The 20,806-nt window shown below is 37.5% G+C and overlaps 1 protein-coding gene and 1 long non-coding RNA gene across 5 annotated transcripts in view; one reads left to right on the top strand and one right to left on the bottom strand.

The window, feature by feature from the left end:
* Positions 1-20,806, top strand: part of LOC106088760 (transient receptor potential cation channel trpm) — a 572,136-nt gene that overhangs the window by 241,125 nt on the left and 310,205 nt on the right. For 3 of the 4 annotated variants that reach the window (XM_059369569.1, XM_059369573.1, XM_059369565.1), the window contains exon 1: positions 5,941-6,030. The gene's annotated coding sequence lies outside the window, so the exon portion shown is untranslated. Of the gene's footprint in view, positions 1-5,874; positions 6,031-20,806 lie in introns of those variants that run through there. The other variant, XM_059369571.1, reaches the window with a different exon arrangement.
* Positions 5,806-20,806, bottom strand: part of LOC106088761 (uncharacterized) — a 33,182-nt gene continuing 18,181 nt past the window's right edge. Inside the window, exon 3 of the long non-coding RNA XR_001221503.2 lies at positions 5,806-6,140. This is a non-coding gene — a long non-coding RNA (uncharacterized LOC106088761). The remainder of the gene's footprint in view (positions 6,141-20,806) is intronic.

The following is a 20,806-nucleotide window of genomic DNA, read 5'->3' as shown; positions in this document are numbered from 1 at the left end:
GCATATATTAACTGATTTGGCAAAGTACGTTGTGATAGGTCGGAATATATATGGATATAGCTGTTATATATACAAATCTCCTGATTTATGGTATAAGGGCCATAAAAGTCGAATTTATTGCTCGATATCGCTGAATTTTGGTCCAATAAGTTATATTAGACCCCTACCCATCCTGTATATGGTGTAAATGGGACTATATCTGGATGTAGCTACCATGTGGACCAAATTCCCCTTTTATGGTCTAGGCTGGTGAATTGTGTTAGACCCTCTTCGTCCCTGGCGAGTTTGGTTCAGATCGGACAATATTTCGATATAGCTGCTAAAATTTCATATATGGTGTATTTTTCCCTTGAATCGACGTAATGAGGTTTACATGTATATTCGAGGTGATGGGTATTCAGAGTTCGTCCCGGCCGAACTTAATGCGCTTTTACTTATTAATATTATTGCAGACAATCAAATTGTAGAAGTCAATGTAAACATTTCATTTTGCTGTTTTCACCATATTATGTTTACTGAGTGTTATGTGAAATCGATCAATATGGACAATAAAATTCCTAAAATACCATGCATTTGTCTTTAGAAACTTGAAGGTTTTTATTTCAAACAGAAAATATCCTACATAGCGTTGTTGTAAGAGTCAACTGACTCAGCTAATGAAGCAAGGAGATACAAGTTGCCTACAGTGGAGCCTGTCTCCTTGGGTGGAGAGAATGTTCCATTTACTGAAAGCGCAAAATACCTGGGTGTTTTGCTGGACAGGAAATTCAAATCCAACATTTTGGAAAGGGCAAGAAAGGCGACTCTTGCCCTATACACCTGCAAGAGAGCCATTGCCAAAAGGTGGGGATTTAGACCGCGTGTCAAGACCCAAGATCGGTTGGGATTGTAAATGGGCCAAATCGGTCCATGTTTTGATATAGCTGCCATATAAAGCTATATCAAACCATGGACCGATTTGGCCCATTTATAATCCCAACCGACCTACTTACTCCTTCGAAAGTTTGCGTGCTTTCGATAGACAGACGGACGGACATGTCTAGATCGACTTAAAATGTCACGGCGATATATACATTACTTTTTTTATGGTGTCTTAGATGAAGATTTCAAGAAGTTACAAGCAGAAGTACGAAATTAGTATACCCCCATCCTATGTTGGAGGGTATAAAAATTAAACATTTAAAGACTCTTTTTTGTAAGGTTTTTTCTTTAATAACAAAACGCAAGGTTAAGGATTTATTGACCTACAATTTAAAAAAAAATCCTTAGTATTAGAAAAAAATTATTTCCATTAATGGGAATGTTTTTCATTAAAAGTTGGAAAACTGATCATCTTTAAACTAAGTTTTTTGCTTTCCTTTTTACGTTCATTAGCAAATCGGCATCCCCCCAGCGTTAAATTTTCATTAAATATGAGGCGATGACATTTTTGTGTACATACTGTAAGTACTACCATAAAGCGCAATTGTTTCATCCAAAGAAATTAGACTGCTGATAACAGCAAACACTGTCTGCTGATATTAAATTAAAACTTTTCAACTTTTGAATAAAACCATATATAATTTGTTACCTTCTAACCAACAGTTAAAGCATTTGCTTCATATAAATATTGATTTTTTTCCAATTATTATACCCACCACCGAAGGATGCGGGTATATTCATTTTGTCATTCCGTTTGCAACACATCGAAATAACCATTTCCGACCCTATAAAATATATATATTCTCGATCAGCGTAGAAATCTAAGACGATCTAGCCATGTCCGTCCGTCTGTCTGTTGAAATCTCGCTACAGTCTTCAAAAATAGAAATATTGAGCTGAAACTTTGCACAGATTCTTTTTTTTTTTTTTGTCTATAAGCAGTATAAGTTCGAAGATGGGCTATGTCGAACTATATCTTGATATAGCCCCCATATTGACCGATCCGCCGATTTAGGGTCTTAGGCCCATAAAAGCCACATTTATAATTTGGGACGGTTAGTTGTGTTAGGGCCTTCGAAATCCTTCTTCAATTTGGTTTAGATTGGTCCAGATTTGGATATAGCTGCCATAAAGACCGATCTATCGATTTAAGGTTTTGGGCCCATAAAAGGCGCATTTATTGCCCGATGGCACCGAAATTTGGGACAGTGAGTTATGGTGGGTCCTTCGACATTCTTCTTTAATTTGGCTCAGATCGGTCCAGATTTGGATATAGGTGCCATAAAGACCGATCTCTCGATTTAAGGTTTTTTATGGACCTAAGACCAAAAAAGGGTGGTTTGCTGTAAATGTAAACACAGAATTAATCTTAATACCGTCAAACTGGCCGGCTGTTTTCTGCTGTCTGTTCGCGTGAGACCACCTTTGAGGTCAGTATAGCTGTCGATAACATAACGGGAAACATGGGAAAAAATCATGTCGAAAAGGAACAAAAAGCAATGAAATGTACTTCACGTCCCAAATTTCAGCCAGATCGGATGAAAATTGAAAAAACAAACCGTCAGATCGGATTTTTTTGGCAACCATATATATTTGTGGACCAATATGAACCATTTTAGTGTAGGTTTATTGATAGGAAAGCATAAATGAAATACAAGTGTCCAAATTTCACTCAAATAGTGTAAAAATTGAGGGTTCGAGGAGCTCCGGAACACCCAGATAATGAAGTTTGCTGATATCTGCAATCATTTTCTGTTGATTTAAAGTTAAAAATTTGTATACCCTCCACCATAGGATGGGGGTATACTAATTTCGTCATTCTATTTGTAACACCTCGAAATATACGTCTAAGACCCCATAAAATATATATATTCTTCATCGTCGTGACATTTTAAGTCGAACTAGCCATGTCCGTCCGTCTGTCCGTCTGTCTGTCGATAGCACGCAAACTTTTGAAGGAGTAAAGCTAGCCGCTTGAAATTTATCAGAAATACTTCTTATTATTGTATGTCGGTTGGGTTTGTAAATGGGCCAAATCGGTCCATGTTTTGATACAGCTGCCACATAAACCGATCTTGGGTCTTGACTTCTTGAGCCTCTAGAGGGCGCAATTCTTATCCGATTTGACTGAAATTTTGCACGTGGTGTTTTGGTATCACTTCCAGGTCCATAACCTGATATAGCTGCCATATAAACCGATCAGAGATCTTGAATACTTGAGCATCTAGAGAGCGCAACTCTCATCTGATTTGGCACATATTTTGTACAACGGCTTCTCCCATGACCTTCAATATACATATGCAATATGGTTTGAATCGATTTATAGTTTGATACAGCTCCCATATAAAATGATCTCCCTACTTTGCTTCTTGAGCCCCGAATTGGACTATAAATTGATAATAGCTCCCCTCCACCTCCTCCTCCGTCCTTACTCATTATTCTTTGTTTGCCTATAAAGAGATACTACGCAAAGAACTCGACAGATGCGAATATTTGCGAATATTGTTTGAGAAATTATCATGTCTGTTTTTTTTTTTTTTGAAAATTATTAGATTTTATCTATAGCGGTGAAATTGAGGTATTTGCTTTATATAAATAAAAAAGTGTGCAAATTTTGGGGGTAATTTTTTTGTTTAAAAGCATAATTATTAAGTTCGTTAAAAAATAGCAAATTCTAGACAACTAAAGAAAAAAAAATTACGTTACATGCATGTGAAATTGAAAGAAAGAATGGAATATAAAAAATTTTGAAATATTTTTGAGCTTATTTTAACTCTTTAGTATTTGAAGACAGCAGAAAATGTTTACTCCTCAGCAACAAATTACTGCTGTCCCATTTTCAGCAGACCTTGTGATGTTACAGCAAGCATTTTTGCTAATAAATTTCTCTGAGTAAAACTTTCTTATTATGATAAGGGCTGGCTCTAATAAATCCCAACCGAGAGGCCCAACTTTCGACCACTTTTTGCCGCATTTGGTGCTATAATTTTATTTATTATGAAATGGCAAATCAACAGTGGCAAAACTGATCACATATCAAGGAACGGTAATCAAAAAGATCAAATCTGAAAAATGTGTGGCCAGATTATGACCAAACGTCAATTTATAGGTTTAAATATCGATATATTTAGGTTTTATAAAAAAAATGGCGATTAGAAAAAAAATTGAAAGTCTGTTATTATCATGCAGGCTGAGTTCACCCTGACAAGGAATATTATAAAACCAGTAAGAAAGGGCAAAAGTCGGGCGGTGCCGACTGTATAATATCCTACACCTACCCTATGAATACAATGTGGGACCTATATCCAATTCTGAACCAATTTTGATGGACCTCGGCGAGCAAATATGTTCAAACTACAAAAATTAGGTTGAAAAATGACAACATCATGGCAAATTATCCAAAATCTGACGAACTATATCTAATTCTGAACCGATTCCGGGAAACCTTCTCAGATAATGTGGTAGTCGCCGAGAAAAGCGTTGTGCAAAGTTTTGGCAAGATTGGTCAATAAATGCGCTTGCAGTGGCTCTTAAAGTGAAAACCAAGCGATGTACATATATGACAGCTATATCTAAATCTGGGCCGATTTCTATGAAATTCACCAGTAATATTGAGAGTCATAAGAAAATCCTTCCTGCAAAATGTCGACAGAATCGGATAACAAATGATCACTCTTTTGCAATATTTCTCACAATCGGACGAACATATATATGAGAGCTATATCTAAAACTGAACCGATTTCGAGCAAACTTCTCAGATACTGTGGCAGTCGTCGAGGAAAGCGGTTTGCAAAATCTTGGCAAGATGTATCAATAAATGCGCTTGCAGTGACTCTAGAAGTTAAAATCGGGCGATATATATATGGGAGCTATATCTAAATCTTAACCGATTTCCATGAAATTCGCCAGTAATATTAAGAGTCAAAAGAAAATCCCTCCTGCCAAAAGACCATTTTATTACATATACATATATGGGAGCTATATCTACTGAACCGATTTTGACCAAACTCTTTGTATATTGTGGTAGTCATTGAGGAAAGCGTTGTGCAATATTTTGGCAAGATTGATCAATAAACGTGCTTGCAGTGGCTTTAGAAATGAAAATCGGGCGAAATATATATATGAGAGCTATATCTTAATCTGAACCGATTTCAATGAAATTCACCAGTAATGTCGAGAGTCGTAAAAAAAAATCCTTCCGAGAGAATCGGTTAACGAATGACCATTTTATTGCATTTATATATATATGGGAGCTATATCCAGATCTGAACCGATTTTTTCAAATTTCAATAGGCTTCGTCTCTAGGCTAAAAAACACGTCTCTACCAAATTTGAAGACGATCGGATGAAAACACTGCGACTTGTACTTTGTACACAAATTAGCATGGACAGACGGACAGACAGACGGACAGACAGACGGACAGACAGACGGACAGACAGACGGACAGACAGACGGACGGACAGACAGACAGACATAGCTAAATCGAATCATAAAGTGATTCTGAATCGATCGGTATACTTATCAATGGGTCTATCTCTCTTCCTTTTGGGTGTTACAAACTAATTCACTAACTTATAATACCCTGTACCACAGTAGTGGTGTAGGGTATAAAAACAAGCCTTGTTAATACCAGATTGTCTAATTTATTTATTCGAGCATTTCATACGGATCTTACTTGATAATGAATACGAGAATGTCACACCCAAACTTAGGGCCTGACTATAGCTATTTCCTAAGCTTTATGAAAATGTGTGAATATTTTTATTTTTAAAAGACGGAAACAAACTTTTTTCACAAAACTTTATGAAGCCTTAAAATAGTTTTTTTTGAAAGTTCTTTAAGATCGACAATATCATGAAATTTTGTGAATAAGGCCGTTAAAATTAAGATATGTACTAATATTTATCTCATGTATAATAATAAAAATGTTTTTTATTTGATTTTAATTTCAGTGCTCTTTTTTTGGACATATCTTCATAACGTGCAATAATTAGGAGTCGGGTGAACACACACAATCGGCCTTCTCCATGTTGGGCAAATTCACTTCGAATCATGTTCAGGTTTATCATCAGTATTCGCGTACTGTGTAATTGAAGAAACCGAAAAAGGTAAGAAAGTTCTTTGCTCTTTTGAAATTGTTATGTTTGCCTTCGGCACTGTCCTGTTGTACAAATTTGTCTGCGTCCTGTTGTCCTCTACGTTTACCCACCTTTTTGTCCTACACAGAAAAGAAATAATAAAGATTTTAATGCAATTTTAACAGACAAAAAGGGTCAACACAAAATGCCATTATCCTTTTTATATGTTTGTATTTATGTTCCTGTTTTTTTTTTTCTGTTGCATAGACCTTTGTAAATAAATCAGACCTCACCAATGACCGTGCTTTTGTTTTTATTCATGGCTTGTTGTTCCCCCCTTATTGTTCATTCATAATTATATAAATATTTATGTGTTTCTAATGCGAATGCTCACATATTCCTGGGAATTTGATTACAATATATTCCTTGTCGCATTGTTTTGTCAGTGGTTGCTGTTGCTCCTCCTACGCCTCATGGCCTCCATCCTCATCGGCAATGGTGGTAATTTTTGTTCGTTCGTTCCCAATATATAATGCCATCAAACAATTACTTACTCTTGTTTACATGGAGCAACCACACTTCTGTGGTGCTTCTGGTGTTGGTTTACATATCACGTCCATTAATCACAGTAAAATCATGTTTTCTGTCACCCTCACCCTCGCCCCGAACACCGACGCATTGAAAGGTGTTGTTAAATGGATATCTTTGAATTGTTTCATTTACAAATGATTTATTTTTATCAGACATCTTCAGGTGATTAAAGGGTGGAACATTGAATTATTATTGTCGACCTAGAGCGCAACTAAAAATTTAGTTAATACAACAAACGAATCTAAATGTGGCATACATGGAAATTGTGATAACGAATACGAGAATAGATAGAAGCTCGATTTTTGTTGGTGGAATTGGGTATTAAAACCGTGGATTCGGAGAGGAGCAGGCCTATTATATCATAGCGATTTCCAATCTTGAAATCCGCTCTGCTCCGATAAAATAAAAGTCCTTTAAATACATATTTTTATACCCTTCACCATAGGATGGGGGTTTACTAATTTCGCCATTCCGGTTCTACCAGAACCAAAAAATTTTATAAATTCTTGATTGTCTTGACATTCAATGTCGATTTAGTCATGTCCGTCCGCCCGTCTTTCTCTCTGTCGAAAGTAAGGCAACTTTCGAAGGAGTAAGGCAAGGTGCTTCATTAGGATTATAAATGGGCCATATCATGTTTTGATTTAGTTGCCACATAAATCGATTTCGGATCTTGACCTATTGAGCCTCTAAAGATGTTGTGTTTTGAAGTGCAATAACTGTGACAAGTATGGTCCAAATCGGTCCAGAATCATTTGACTCTTTGAGCCTCTGGAAGGCACAACGTTTTGCTATGGGATCCAAAAGCCATGCCAAGTATGCTACAAATCGTTGCAGAACCAGTTATAGCTGTCATATATACTGGTCTTCAAATTTGACTCCTTGAGCCTTTAGAAGACACATTGTTTTGCTATGGCTTCCAAAAGCCATGCCAAGTATGCTCCAAATCGGTCCATAATCTAAAATAACTTTAATCTAAACCGATCGCCCGATTTGACTTCTGTAGCGCCTAGAGGGCGTAATTGTTTTGCGATTTGGCTAAAATCTTAAACGTCGTATTTTTTATGACTTGTAACCATCCAGATCGCTTAAAAAGCCCAAGAGCTTGCAAATGTTCACTTCCGCTAAATCAGAAAAATTCTCAAAGAAATGAAAACCTAAAAAGGAACCCCTTTTGAAATGCTCACAACCCCCTTTGTGACAATTTTTCATTTGTTGCCCTTCGGACCTGATCCTGAAGGCTTAGCTTACATGGCGCTAGAGGCATAACCACAGATTCCAGTTTCCCTGGAATGTGTCAGGTAGTTCCTAGTCTCGTTCGCTCTTCAATTCCCGCGGATATCTCTGTGGCCCAGCACTCAGAGCAGGTGAATATTGAACTGTTCAGCCATCTCGTTGAGAGATCTGCTACAGTGGGGGTCGGCTTTTGAATTCAGAAAAATGTTCCCCAGGGATTAAATGGCTGCCTGGCTGTCTGAGAAGATATCTATGCCAATCGTCGTTATGACATTGCGACGTAAAGTACTTTTTTATCAAAAAGCGGCTAACACAGACACCGCATGATCAAAGAAAAAGCTCCCTCAGCCTCACAGCAGCGGTCGCAGCAATTCGTCTCGCTCAATGTTCAGAGGCATTAGATGTAGCATTAAATTCAGTGCATCAGATGGTGTCATCCTCAGTGCGGCTGTGATGCACAAACAAGCCATCGTTTGGATCCGGTTGACTATTGAACAGTAGGTGGACTTTTAAATCGCCGTCCACCAGACCACAACACTATATAGCATTATAGGTCTGACAACTCCAGTGTATACCCAATGCAAGACTCGCGGTTTAAAGCCCCAACTTTTACCAATGGCTCTCTTGCAGATGTATAGGGCAACATTTGCCTTTCTTGCGCCGCTTTCTAAAATGTTGGATTAATAGTAAAATTTCCTGCCCGTCAAAATGCCCTTCCTAGGTGTTTTTTGCCCTTTCAGTAAACGAAGCATTCTCTCTTCCCACGGAGACAGGTGCCACAGAACGTAACTTGTATCTCCTGCTGAAAAGATCTTCTTCTGTTTTGCTCGGATTTACGCCTAGATCACTTTCGGTGGCCCACTTCGCTGTGGCATGAAGAGCTTCCTGATGTATATCGTAAGAGTAGTGGGAAACTTTCCTCCAACCGCAATAGTAATCAGCATACGCGACCTATTTTACAACTTTTTCCCCCATAGACAGTAATATATTGTTAATGGCTATATTCTTAAGTAGAGGAGACAGTACACCTCCTTGAGGGCATCCTCTGCTGACCCATCTTTTTAGGTCTACAAATCCCAAGCCTGACGAAATGCATCTTTTAGTAAGTTATTAATAAACTTGTAGTGTTGATGCACCTTCATTGTCAAGAAATGCTTCCCTTACTATGTGCATATTATTGCCGAGGCAGGTGTCTCCAGGGATCTGGAATGAAAATGACTTTTGTGTCCCTCCAACCCCCAGGCATATACGACATGCTGATACAAGCTAAGCATATACATATATATATATAGATTTCGCCGAGGCAAAAACCAAGGTAGTTAGTAGCACCAGATTTTAACATAAAAAAATTCACAAAGCCACATGGCACCCGATCAAAACACGAGCAACAAAATTGATCACATTGTGATAGATGGTAGTCATTCATCCAGCGTGTTAGATGTACGATCGATCCGTGGAGCGAATGTAGATTCGGATCATTACCTTGTTGCCGCAAAGGTTCGCACTCGTTTGAACATGGCAAGAAAAGTACGATCTGGCACTGTACGGAAGCTGAACATTGGAAAGCTGCAAACACAACAAATGGCAGCGGCATACTCCACTCAACTGACCCAACTACTTGATGAAAGCACTCCTTGTCCCGATGATATAATGGCGCAGTGACAAACAATTGCCCACTCTATGGAAAATGCCATGAAATCCGTACTTGGGTACCGGAAGCCTCCTCCAAGAAACCCATGGTACGACCAAGAGTGTCGAGATGCTACAGAAGCCAAGAATGCGGCATATAGAGCAACCCTGCAATCAGAAGCAGCGCGCCAGATGAAGAAGAGAGGAGAAACATCTATTCCGCAGTAAGAAATAGGAAATGGAAAGACGTGAGTGCGAGCGAATTGAGATGTACAGGAGTCAGAATGAAGTCCGGAAATTCTACCAAAGAATTAAACTTCAAACCGGTGGCTTTGGGGCAGGCACTTCCTCCTGCAGAGATAAAAAAGAAAATCGGGTAACTGACACAGATAACATGCTGAGAATATGGAAAGAACATTTTACCCAACTGCAAGTGTCCGATGTTGACGGCGAAGACGAAACAGCAAGACCAATCAATGATGATGGTATAGAATGTTTACCACCTAGTTAGAATAAGGTCCAAGTCGCAGTGACCCAACTAAAGAACAACAAGGCAGCAGGAACGGACGGGTTACCCGCTGAAGTGTTTAAGACCGGAGGCGACTCGATGACAAGGCGTATGCATCAGCTTATCTGCGCAATCTGGCTAGAACAGCGCATACCCGATGATTGGAACCTCAGCATACTATGTCCCGTACACAAGAAAGGAAACAAGACGGAATGTGCCAACTACAGAGGAATAAGTCTCCTCCCCATCGCATACAAGATACTCTTGAGCGTACTGTGTGAAAGATTAAAACCTAAAGTCAATGAGTTAATTGGGCCCTATCAATGCGGCTTTAGACCTGGTAAATCCACCCTGGAGCAGATATTCACACAGCGCCAAATCCTGGAAAAGACCCGAGAAGGACAAATCAACATCTACCATCTCTTTGTTAATTACAGTAGAATAAGTTGGACTGTTTAAATTCACATTAATTATGCATGGAGAGTTAATTACTTCTTAATTACTTCTTTATTACTTCTTAATTACTTCTTTAATGGGGTCAAATCATGTTGTTATAAAACTGTCATTGATATGGAAATTATGTAGCCCTTTTTTTGTTAGGGGATCCTCATTGTACATTGATATCTATGCTATGTCACCCTTTCTTGTTGTGGGATCCTCATTATGTTGTTATAAAACTGTCATTGATATGGAAATTATGTAGCCCTTTTTTTGTTAGGGGATCCTCATTGTACATTGATCTCTATGTTATGTCACCCTTTCTTGTTGTGGGATCCTCATCATGTTGTTATAAAACTGTCATTGATATGGAAATTATGTAGCCCTTTTTTGTTAGGGGATCCTCATTGTACATTGATCTCTATGTTATGTCACCCTTTCTTGTTGTGGGATCCTCATCATGTTGTTATAAAACTGTCATTGATATGGAAACTATGTAGCCCTTTTTTGTAAGGGGAATGGGGGATTCGAACTTGTGTAAGCTGCTATTTCGATTAGGAATTTGGGATCCTACGTTTTTAGTTCTGGGTGTTATTTTTAAGGGGGGGATGGTGTTGATTTAACTGATAAGTGGGATTGAAACTATTTGGTTCGTCAATTATTGAGTTATAAAAATTCATTGAGTGTGACCCTCACTGTATGCTATGGGTCTTGCTCATTTCTTGTGTGTTGCGGTAAGGTAGAAAAAAGGGAATGTTTGGTTTAATTATTATCTAATAATTGTTTTCATGGGTGCCTTAGTTGGGGATTAATGTTGACTTTTTTCCACTTAAAGTGTGACCGTCACTGCATGTTATGAATGCTGTGGCACTTGCGCATTTCTTGTGTGTGTGTGTTGTAAAGTGTGTAGGATATGTTTATTAAGGGGTTGATGGTCGTTTTCTAACTCTGAGTTTTTAATATTTTGGTCTCTATATGTTGCCCGTGAGTGGTATCCATAAAGGCTTCATTGTGTTGTGAAATGCGACTAGGTAGTAAGGAATATAATCTGTGTGATTTCTAATAAAAACACGAAAGAATTCGAAAGAATTGTCGTTTTTGGAGTGGAGATCAGTCACCCAGAAAAAGTCACAGTTTGATGCGGTTTATGGGCTGGTGGCATTATTGGACAGTACTTCTTCAAAGATTATGCGAATCGTAACGTAATTGTGAATGATGAGCGCTATCGTGAGATGATATCCAAATTTTGTTTGCCCAGAATGCAAGAGCTTGACTTCATTGCCATGTGGTTTCAACAAGACGGTTTCACATGTCACCCAGCACGCGTAACAATGGACTTATTGAGAGGCGAGTTCGGTGAACATATTATTTCACGTTCGGGACCGGCCGGCTATTTTAAAGCTCACGTCCATACAGACAAGCCCGCTTCAATTGACGCATTGGAAGACAACATTGAAGCATTTATTCGTGAGATACCGGCCGAAATGTTAGAAAGAGTATGCCAAAATTGGACTAAGGGGATGGACCATTTTAGGCGCAGTCACGGTCAACATTTGCATGAAATAATCTTCAAACATTAAACTATATGGACAGTGTTATCGATTCAAATAAAGATTTCATGAATATTTCTTAATTTTATGTGTTTTTTTTTTTTTTTTTTTTGTTTTTGAAAAACTTTCCTATAGCTCCTAAAAAATCACCCTTTGTATATAGATGTAACATAATTTAATTATAATTACATCAGTTTAAACATGTGAACAAAAAATTGTTCAACAATGTGAGGCCTCACAAAGTCAACAAATCATAAGTGACGATGAGGAATGTATTCCTGCAAATTCTATCCAGGAAATATTTCCAAACAGCCAGCCTATACCTGGATCGGTCGAAGACGATATGTTGCGGAAATCGGAAGAGGAGAAAGAGACCGAAATCCAGTTATTTTTAGTATTTTAGAAAAGTTTTTATAAATTTCCTGTAAAAGTATATAGAATTATAAATGAAATTTAAGAGAAATTTATATATTGGGTTGCCCAAAAAGTAATTGCGGATTTTTCATATAGTCGGCGTTGACAAATTTTTTCAAGCTTGTGACTCTGTAATTGCATTCTTTCTTCTGTCAGTTATCAGCTGTTACTTTTAGCTTGCTTTAGAAAAAAAGTTTAAAAAAAGTATATTTGATTAAAGTTCATTCTAAGTTTTATTAAAAAAGCATTTACTTTATTTTAAAAAATCCGCAATTACTTTTTGGGCAACCCAATATAACTAGCTGACCCGGGCCCGCTCCGCTGCTCCCTCTTTTACTTTATATGAAGCAAAAGTTTCCTTGGTATGATTATTTTCGACAATTAAAGAGCTTTTAGTGAAATACCATATGATCTTTATTGGTCTACGAATTTAAGTTTAGATGTATGGTGTACTCCTTTCTTAAAATACTTTATTTCAACCCGATATTCCGACGATATCTGATTAAGGGGTGGTTTTCGGGGGTTAGGTGGTCCCCCAGTTACTTGGCCCTGCAAAAATATCAGCATCGTGCTCTCCTTTCAAATACCATTTATTTAAACCCCATATTGCAATTGGTTTAGGGGAGTTTAAACGATGAGGCGTCCCTCAAACACATGGCCCCAAAATTGGTTATTAAATTCGTTTTCTAATCTCAAATACCTTTCATTTGAGCCACATATTGGCATGGTCGAAAAATGTTTACCCTTTAGGGGGTATTTTGGAGAAGGGGTCATGCCTAAAATACATGGCCCTACATTTGAATATCAAATTCGTATTCTACTCCCAAATACCTTTATTTGAGCCCTATATTGCGATGGTCAGTACAAAAATTGCTGTTTGTGGGTTTTTTTGGGAAAGGGGTATCCCCAAGAAAACTGGTCCCGAAAGTGGATATCAATTTTTGCTTTACCCCCCAATACCTTTTATTTAAGCTCCACATTGACATGGCCAGTAAATATGCCCGATTTTGGGATGTTTTGGGGATTGGTGTGGTCCCTCAAACCCTAAGCCCGGAAAATATATCTGCAACGTGCTCTATTCTCATATATCTATATATCATTTATTTGAAACCCTATATTACCATTGGCCTCAAAATTAGATATCAAAATCGTTTTCTAACCTCATTTAAACTCCTTGCAAAAGTCAGCAAATAAGTCCAGTTTGGGGCATTGGCCCCAAAAACTATAAATATTTAGTTCCATTTTCTTCAAGACCCAAATTGTCTTGGTGAGCAAATACGTCTTATTTGGAGGTTGTTATGGTGGGGGGACGTCCCCTCTAATGTTGATGATACGTGGTCTACTCCCAAATATCTTTAGTTTGAGTCCCATATTTCCATAGTCGGTAAACTTGACCGGCTTGGGGGTCTTTTGCGGGATGGGCGGCCACTCAGTGAGTTGGCCTTGAAAATATATATCGGATTCTTGTTCTACACTAAAAACCGTCTTATTTGGGCCTCATATTACAATAGTCAGCAAATACTTCCTATTTGGGTGGTGTTGTGGGGGTGGAGTGGTCCCATAGACATTTTTCCCGAAAATTGATATCAGATTCGTGCTATACTCCCCAAAGACCTTTCATTTGAGCCCCATATTGCTATGGTCGTAAATTAATCCCCTTTGTGGGATGTTTTTGGTGAGAGGCGGCCCCCCAAACACTTGGTCCCATATTTGAATATCAGATTCGAATTCTAGACTCAAATACCTTGATTTTAAGCCCCAATATTCCCATGGTAAGTAAATAAATCCTGTTTGGGGGTGTTTTGGGGAAGGGGTGGATCCCCCGAAACGTGGTCCCACATTTGAATATTAGATTAGTATTCTACTCGCAAATACCTTTCATTTGAGTCCCATAATGCCATGGTCGGTAAATATTTCCGTTGGAGTGGTCTCCCTAACACATGGTCCGACAATTGGATATTTGATTTCTTATCCTAAATACCTTTCATTTGAGTGCCATATTGTCGGGATTCGTCTAAATATATGTTTAGTAGGTTTTAGGAATCGCTTAAATCGCGCCACCCATCTCCGAGATGTGGCGTTTCTGAAAATTAGAGTAAGGGGGAGGGTCCGTCCCCCCTTCAGATATCAAAAAAATGTATTACCCTATTTTCACCACGGGATCATTATGCACAATCTGTGAAAATTTCAAAAAAATCGGTTCAGCCGTTTCTGAGTCTATAAGGAACACACAAACAAACATGTCCATGTTAATTTGTGTACAAACTACAGGGCACAGTTTTCATCCGATCGTCTTCAAATTTTGTACAGGCATGTCTTTCGGCCTAGAGACGAAGTCTATTGAAATTGGAAAAATTGGTGCAGATCCGGATATAGCTCCCATATATATGTTCGTCCGATTTGGAGTAATAATGCAATAAAATGGTCATTTGTCAACCGATTCTCTCGAAATTTGGGAGGAAGGATTTTTTTTTACGACTGTCGACATTACTGGTGAATGGAATGATGGAAATCGGTTTAGATTTAGATATAGGTCTCATATATACATATCGCCCGATTTTCACTCCTAGAGCCACTCTAAGCGCATTTATTGACCAATCTTGCCAAAATATTGCACAACGCTTTCCTCAATGACTAGCACAATATACATAGAGTTTGGTCAAAATCGGTTCAGATTTAGATATAGCTCCCATATATATGTTCCTCCGATTTGCAGTAATATTGCAATAAAATGGTCTTTTGTTTACCGATTTTCTCAAAATTCGGCAGGAGGGATTTTCTCTTGACTCTCAATATTAATACTGGTGTATTTCATGGAAATCGATTCAGATTTGGATATAGCTCTCATATATATATATATATATCGCCCGATTTTAACTTCTAGAGTCACTGCAAACGCATTTATTGTTACATCTTGCCCAAATTTTGCAAAACGCTTTCTTCGACGACTGCCACAGTTTCTGAGGAGTTTGCTCGAAATCGGTTCAGATTAGATATAGCTCTCATATATATGTACGTCCGATTTTGAGAAATATTGCAAAAAAAGTGATCATTTGTGTTCCAATTCTGTCGAAATTTTGCAGGAAGGATTTTCTTACGACTTTTGATACTGCTGGTGCATTTGAAAGAAATAGGCACAGATTCAGATATAGCTGTCATATATGTATATCGCCAGATTTTCATCCTAAGAGCCACTACAAACGCATTGCTTGACAAATCTTGCCAAAATTTTGCACAGCGCTTTCCTCGACGACTACTACATCATTTGATAAGTTTGCTCGAAAACAGTTCAGAATTAGATATAGCTCCCATATATCAGATTTTGGGTACTTTGCCATAATGTTGCCATTTGCCAACAGTAGTTTTTACATTTTAAACATATTTGCTCGCCGAGGTCCATCAAAATTGGTTCATAATTGGATATAGGTCCCACATTGTACTTATAGTGTACGTGTAGGGTATTATACAGTCGGCACCGCCCGACTTTTGCCCCTCCTTACTGGTTATATATAAGATAAAACAAAAAAAAAATTAAAAACTATGGGTTTTTTTTTTATTTTTGGAAGGGCGGGAGTTTTACGTAGTTTGGGATTGATTTTGGTTTGTTTTTTTTTTCCACTTAGAGATTTTATTGGTCAGCCACAAACATGTTGGAAGGTATTTAGATTGTATTGATAAACTAGTCGTGATACTTATGTTCATTGATGTTGTAAAGGTGTTGGAATGCTAAGGAGTTTGGATAGAAAAATAAAAGGTTTAAAAAAATTCGAAGAACTCTTATCTAGTAGAAATGTAAGAGAAATGGATTCCAATTTTGAAATTTAACCAAAAATATTCGATTTTAGTTCCATCTAACTCGCCATTGAACAAACATAGAATTGTTTTTATTCCGCCGAAGTACCCTTATTCAAAATTTTCGAATTGAATTTTTTCCTTCAAAATATATACATTTTAAAAAAATTCCAAGTGAATTTCTACCGCGCCAAAGTACCATCGTTTAAATTTTTTTTTTGTGATTTTTACCTAATTTCCAATGTGCGTTTATTTAAATACGCTAGACAAAAATTCGGTGCAGTGGTAAACAAAGCAAAAAAAAAAACAACCAAAAGAAAACATTTTAAATATAATAACAAAAATGGTTTCATACACTTGCGAAATTTGCCACGAAAATTTCGTATCCGTTTTGAATTTAAAAATTTGCGTTAAAGAAGCACATAGTCAGTGTATTATGTGTGTCGTTGTGCAACTAAGTAGGCATGCGCTTAATTTACACATGCTAGTCGCGCACAATAAAGAAAAAAAAGATAAAAATGGTGGTGGAAAATCCAAACTAAAGTAAGTGCGGAAATAACAAAACAGTGGAAAATCCAAAGAAAATATGCAGAAAGAAGAAAAACAATGGAAACAAGCACAGGCTCAACACCATTTTGTTAATATGCATTCAACGTCTGACGCTTCTCAACATCATCAACAACAACAACAACAACATCAACATCATCATCAACAACATCATCATCATCAACATCATCATCAACAACATCATCATCAACAACATCATCATCAACAACATCATCATCAACAACATCATCAACAACAACATCATCAACAACAACATCATCATCAACAACAACATCATCATCAACAACATCAACAACAACAACTGTTCTTGAACTTGATGTTGTTGTTGATGATGATGTTGTTGATGATGATGTTGTTGATGATGATGATGTTGTTGATGATGATGTTGATGTTGTTGTTGTTGTTGTTGATGATGTTGAGAAGCGTCAGACGTTGAATGCATATTAACAAAATGGTGTTGAGCCTGTGCTTGTTTCCATTGTTTTTCTTCTTTCTGCATATTTTCTTTGGATTTTCCACTGTTTTGTTATTTCCGCACTTACTTTAGTTTGGATTTTCCACCACCATATTTATCTTTTTTTCTTTATTGTGCGCGACTAGCATGTGTAAATTAAGCGCATGCCTACTTAGTTGCACAACGACACACATAATACACTGACTATGTGCTTCTTTAACGCAAATTTTTAAATTCAAAACGGATACGAAATTTTCGTGGCAAATTTCGCAAGTGTATGAAACCATTTTTGTTATTATATTTAAAATGTTTTCTTTTGGTTGTTTTTTTTTTTGCTTTGTTTACCACTGCACCGAATTTTTGTCTAGCGTATTTAAATAAACGCACATTGGAAATTAGGTAAAAATCACAAAAAAAAAATTTAAACGATGGTACTTTGGCGCGGTAGAAATTCACTTGGAATTTTTTTAAAATGTATATATTTTGAAGGAAAAAATTCAATTCGAAAATTTTGAATAAGGGTACTTCGGCGGAATAAAAACAATTCTATGTTTGTTCAATGGCGAGTTAGATGGAACTAAAATCGAATATTTTTGGTTAAATTTCAAAATTGGAATCCATTTCTCTTACATTTCTACTAGATAAGAGTTCTTCGAATTTTTTTAAACCTTTTATTTTTCTATCCAAACTCCTTAGCATTCCAACACCTTTACAACATCAATGAACATAAGTATCACGACTAGTTTATCAATACAATCTAAATACCTTCCAACATGTTTGTGGCTGACCAATAAAATCTCTAAGTGGAAAAAAAAAACAAACCAAAATCAATCCCAAACTACGTAAAACTCCCGCCCTTCCAAAAATAAAAAAAAAACCCATAGTTTTTAATTTTTTTTTTGTTTTATCTTATATATAACCAGTAAGGAGGGGCAAAAGTCGGGCGGTGCCGACTGTATAATACCCTACACGTACACTATAAGTACAATGTGGGACCTATATCCAATTATGAACCAATTTTGATGGACCTCGGCGAGCAAATATGTTTAAAATGTAAAAACTACTGTTGGCAAATGGCAACATTATGGCAAAGTACCCAAAATCTGATATATGGGAGCTATATCTAATTCTGAACTGTTTTCGAGCAAACTTATCAAATGATGTAGTAGTCGTCGAGGAAAGCGCTGTGCAAAATTTTGGCAAGATTTGTCAAGCAATGCGTTTGTAGTGGCTCTTAGGATGAAAATCTGGCGATATACATATATGACAGCTATATCTGAATCTGTGCCTATTTCTTTCAAATGCACCAGCAGTATCAAAAGTCGTAAGAAAATCCTTCCTGCAAAATTTCGACAGAATTGGAACACAAATGATCACTTTTTTTGCAATATTTCTCAAAATCGGACGTACATATATATGAGAGCTATATCTAATCTGAACCGATTTCGAGCAAACTCCTCAGAAACTGTGGCAGTCGTCGAAGAAAGCGTTTTGCAAAATTTGGGCAAGATGTAACAATAAATGCGTTTGCAGTGACTCTAGAAGTTAAAATCGGGCGATATATATATATATATATGAGAGCTATATCCAAATCTGAATCGATTTCCATGAAATACACCAGTATTAATATTGAGAGTCAAGAGAAAATCCCTCCTGCCGAATTTTGAGAAAATCGGTAAACAAAAGACCATTTTATTGCAATATTACTGCAAATCGGAGGAACATATATATGGGAGCTATATCTAAATCTGAACCGATTTTGACCAAACTCTATGTATATTGTGCTAGTCATTGAGGAAAGCGTTGTGCAATATTTTGGCAAGATTGGTCAATAAATGCGCTTAGAGTGGCTCTAGGAGTGAAAATCGGGCGATATGTATATATGAGACCTATATCTAAATCTAAACCGATTTCCATCATTCCATTCACCAGTAATGTCGACAGTCGTAAAAAAAAATCCTTCCTCCCAAATTTCGAGAGAATCGGTTGACAAATGACCATTTTATTGCATTATTACTCCAAATCGGACGAACATATATATGGGAGCTATATCCGGATCTGCACCAATTTTTCCAATTTCAATAGACTTCGTCTCTAGGCCGAAAGACATGCCTGTACAAAATTTGAAGACGATCGGATGAAAACTGTGCCCTGTAGTTTGTACACAAATTAACATGGACATGTTTGTTTGTGTGTTCCTTATAGACTCAGAAACGGCTGAACCGATTTTTTTGAAATTTTCACAGATTGTGCATAATGATCCCGTGGTGAAAATAGGGTAATACATTTTTTTGATATCTGAAGGGGGGACGGACCCTCCCCCTTACTCTAATTTTCAGAAACGCCACATCTCGGAGATGGGTGGCGCGATTTAAGCGATTCCTAAAACCTACTAAACATATATTTAGACGAATCCCGACAATATGGGACTCAAATGAAAGGTATTTAGGATAAGAAATCAAATATCCAATTGTCGGACCATGTGTTAGGGAGACCACTCCAACGGAAATATTTACCGACCATGGCATTATGGGACTCAAATGAAAGGTATTTGCGAGTAGAATACTAATCTAATATTCAAATGTGGGACCACGTTTCGGGGGATCCACCCCTTCCCCAAAACACCCCCAAACAGGATTTATTTACTTACCATGGGAATATTGGGGCTTAAAATCAAGGTATTTGAGTCTAGAATTCGAATCTGATATTCAAATATGGGACCAAGTGTTTGGGGGGCCGCCTCTCACCAAAAACATCCCACAAAGGGGATTAATTTACGACCATAGCAATATGGGGCTCAAATGAAAGGTCTTTGGGGAGTATAGCACGAATCTGATATCAATTTTCGGGAAAAATGTCTATGGGACCACTCCACCCCCACAACACCACCCAAATAGGAAGTATTTGCTGACTATTGTAATATGAGGCCCAAATAAGACGGTTTTTAGTGTAGAACAAGAATCCGATATATATTTTCAAGGCCAACTCACTGAGTGGCCGCCCATCCCGCAAAAGACCCCCAAGCCGGTCAAGTTTACCGACTATGGAAATATGGGACTCAAACTAAAGATATTTGGGAGTAGACCACGTATCATCAACATTAGAGGGGACGTCCCCCCACCATAACAACCTCCAAATAAGAGGTATTTGCTCACCAAGACAATTTGGGTCTTGAAGAAAATGGAACTAAATATTTATAGTTTTTGGGGCCAATGCCCCAAACTGGACTTATTTGCTGACTTTTGCAAGGAGTTTAAATGAGGTTAGAAAACGATTTTGATATCTAATTTTGAGGCCAATGGTAATATAGGGTTTCAAATAAATGATATATAGATATATGAGAATAGAGCACGTTGCAGATATATTTTCCGGGCTTAGGGTTTGAGGGACCACACCAATCCCCAAAACATCCCAAAATCGGGCATATTTACTGGCCATGTCAATGTGGAGCTTAAATAAAAGGTATTGGGGGGTAAAGCAAAAATTGATATCCACTTTCGGGACCAGTTTTCTTGGGGATACCCCTTTCCCAAAAAAACCCACAAACAGCAATTTTTGTACTGACCATCGCAATATAGGGCTCAAATAAAGGTATTTGGGAGTAGAATACGAATTTGATATTCAAAT

Source organism: Stomoxys calcitrans, chromosome 5, assembly GCF_963082655.1.
Source record: "Stomoxys calcitrans chromosome 5, idStoCalc2.1, whole genome shotgun sequence".
Classification (NCBI taxonomy): domain Eukaryota; kingdom Metazoa; phylum Arthropoda; class Insecta; order Diptera; family Muscidae; genus Stomoxys; species Stomoxys calcitrans.
Note: the sequence above shows the minus strand (reverse complement) of the source record. Positions and strands in the feature narration are given on the sequence as shown.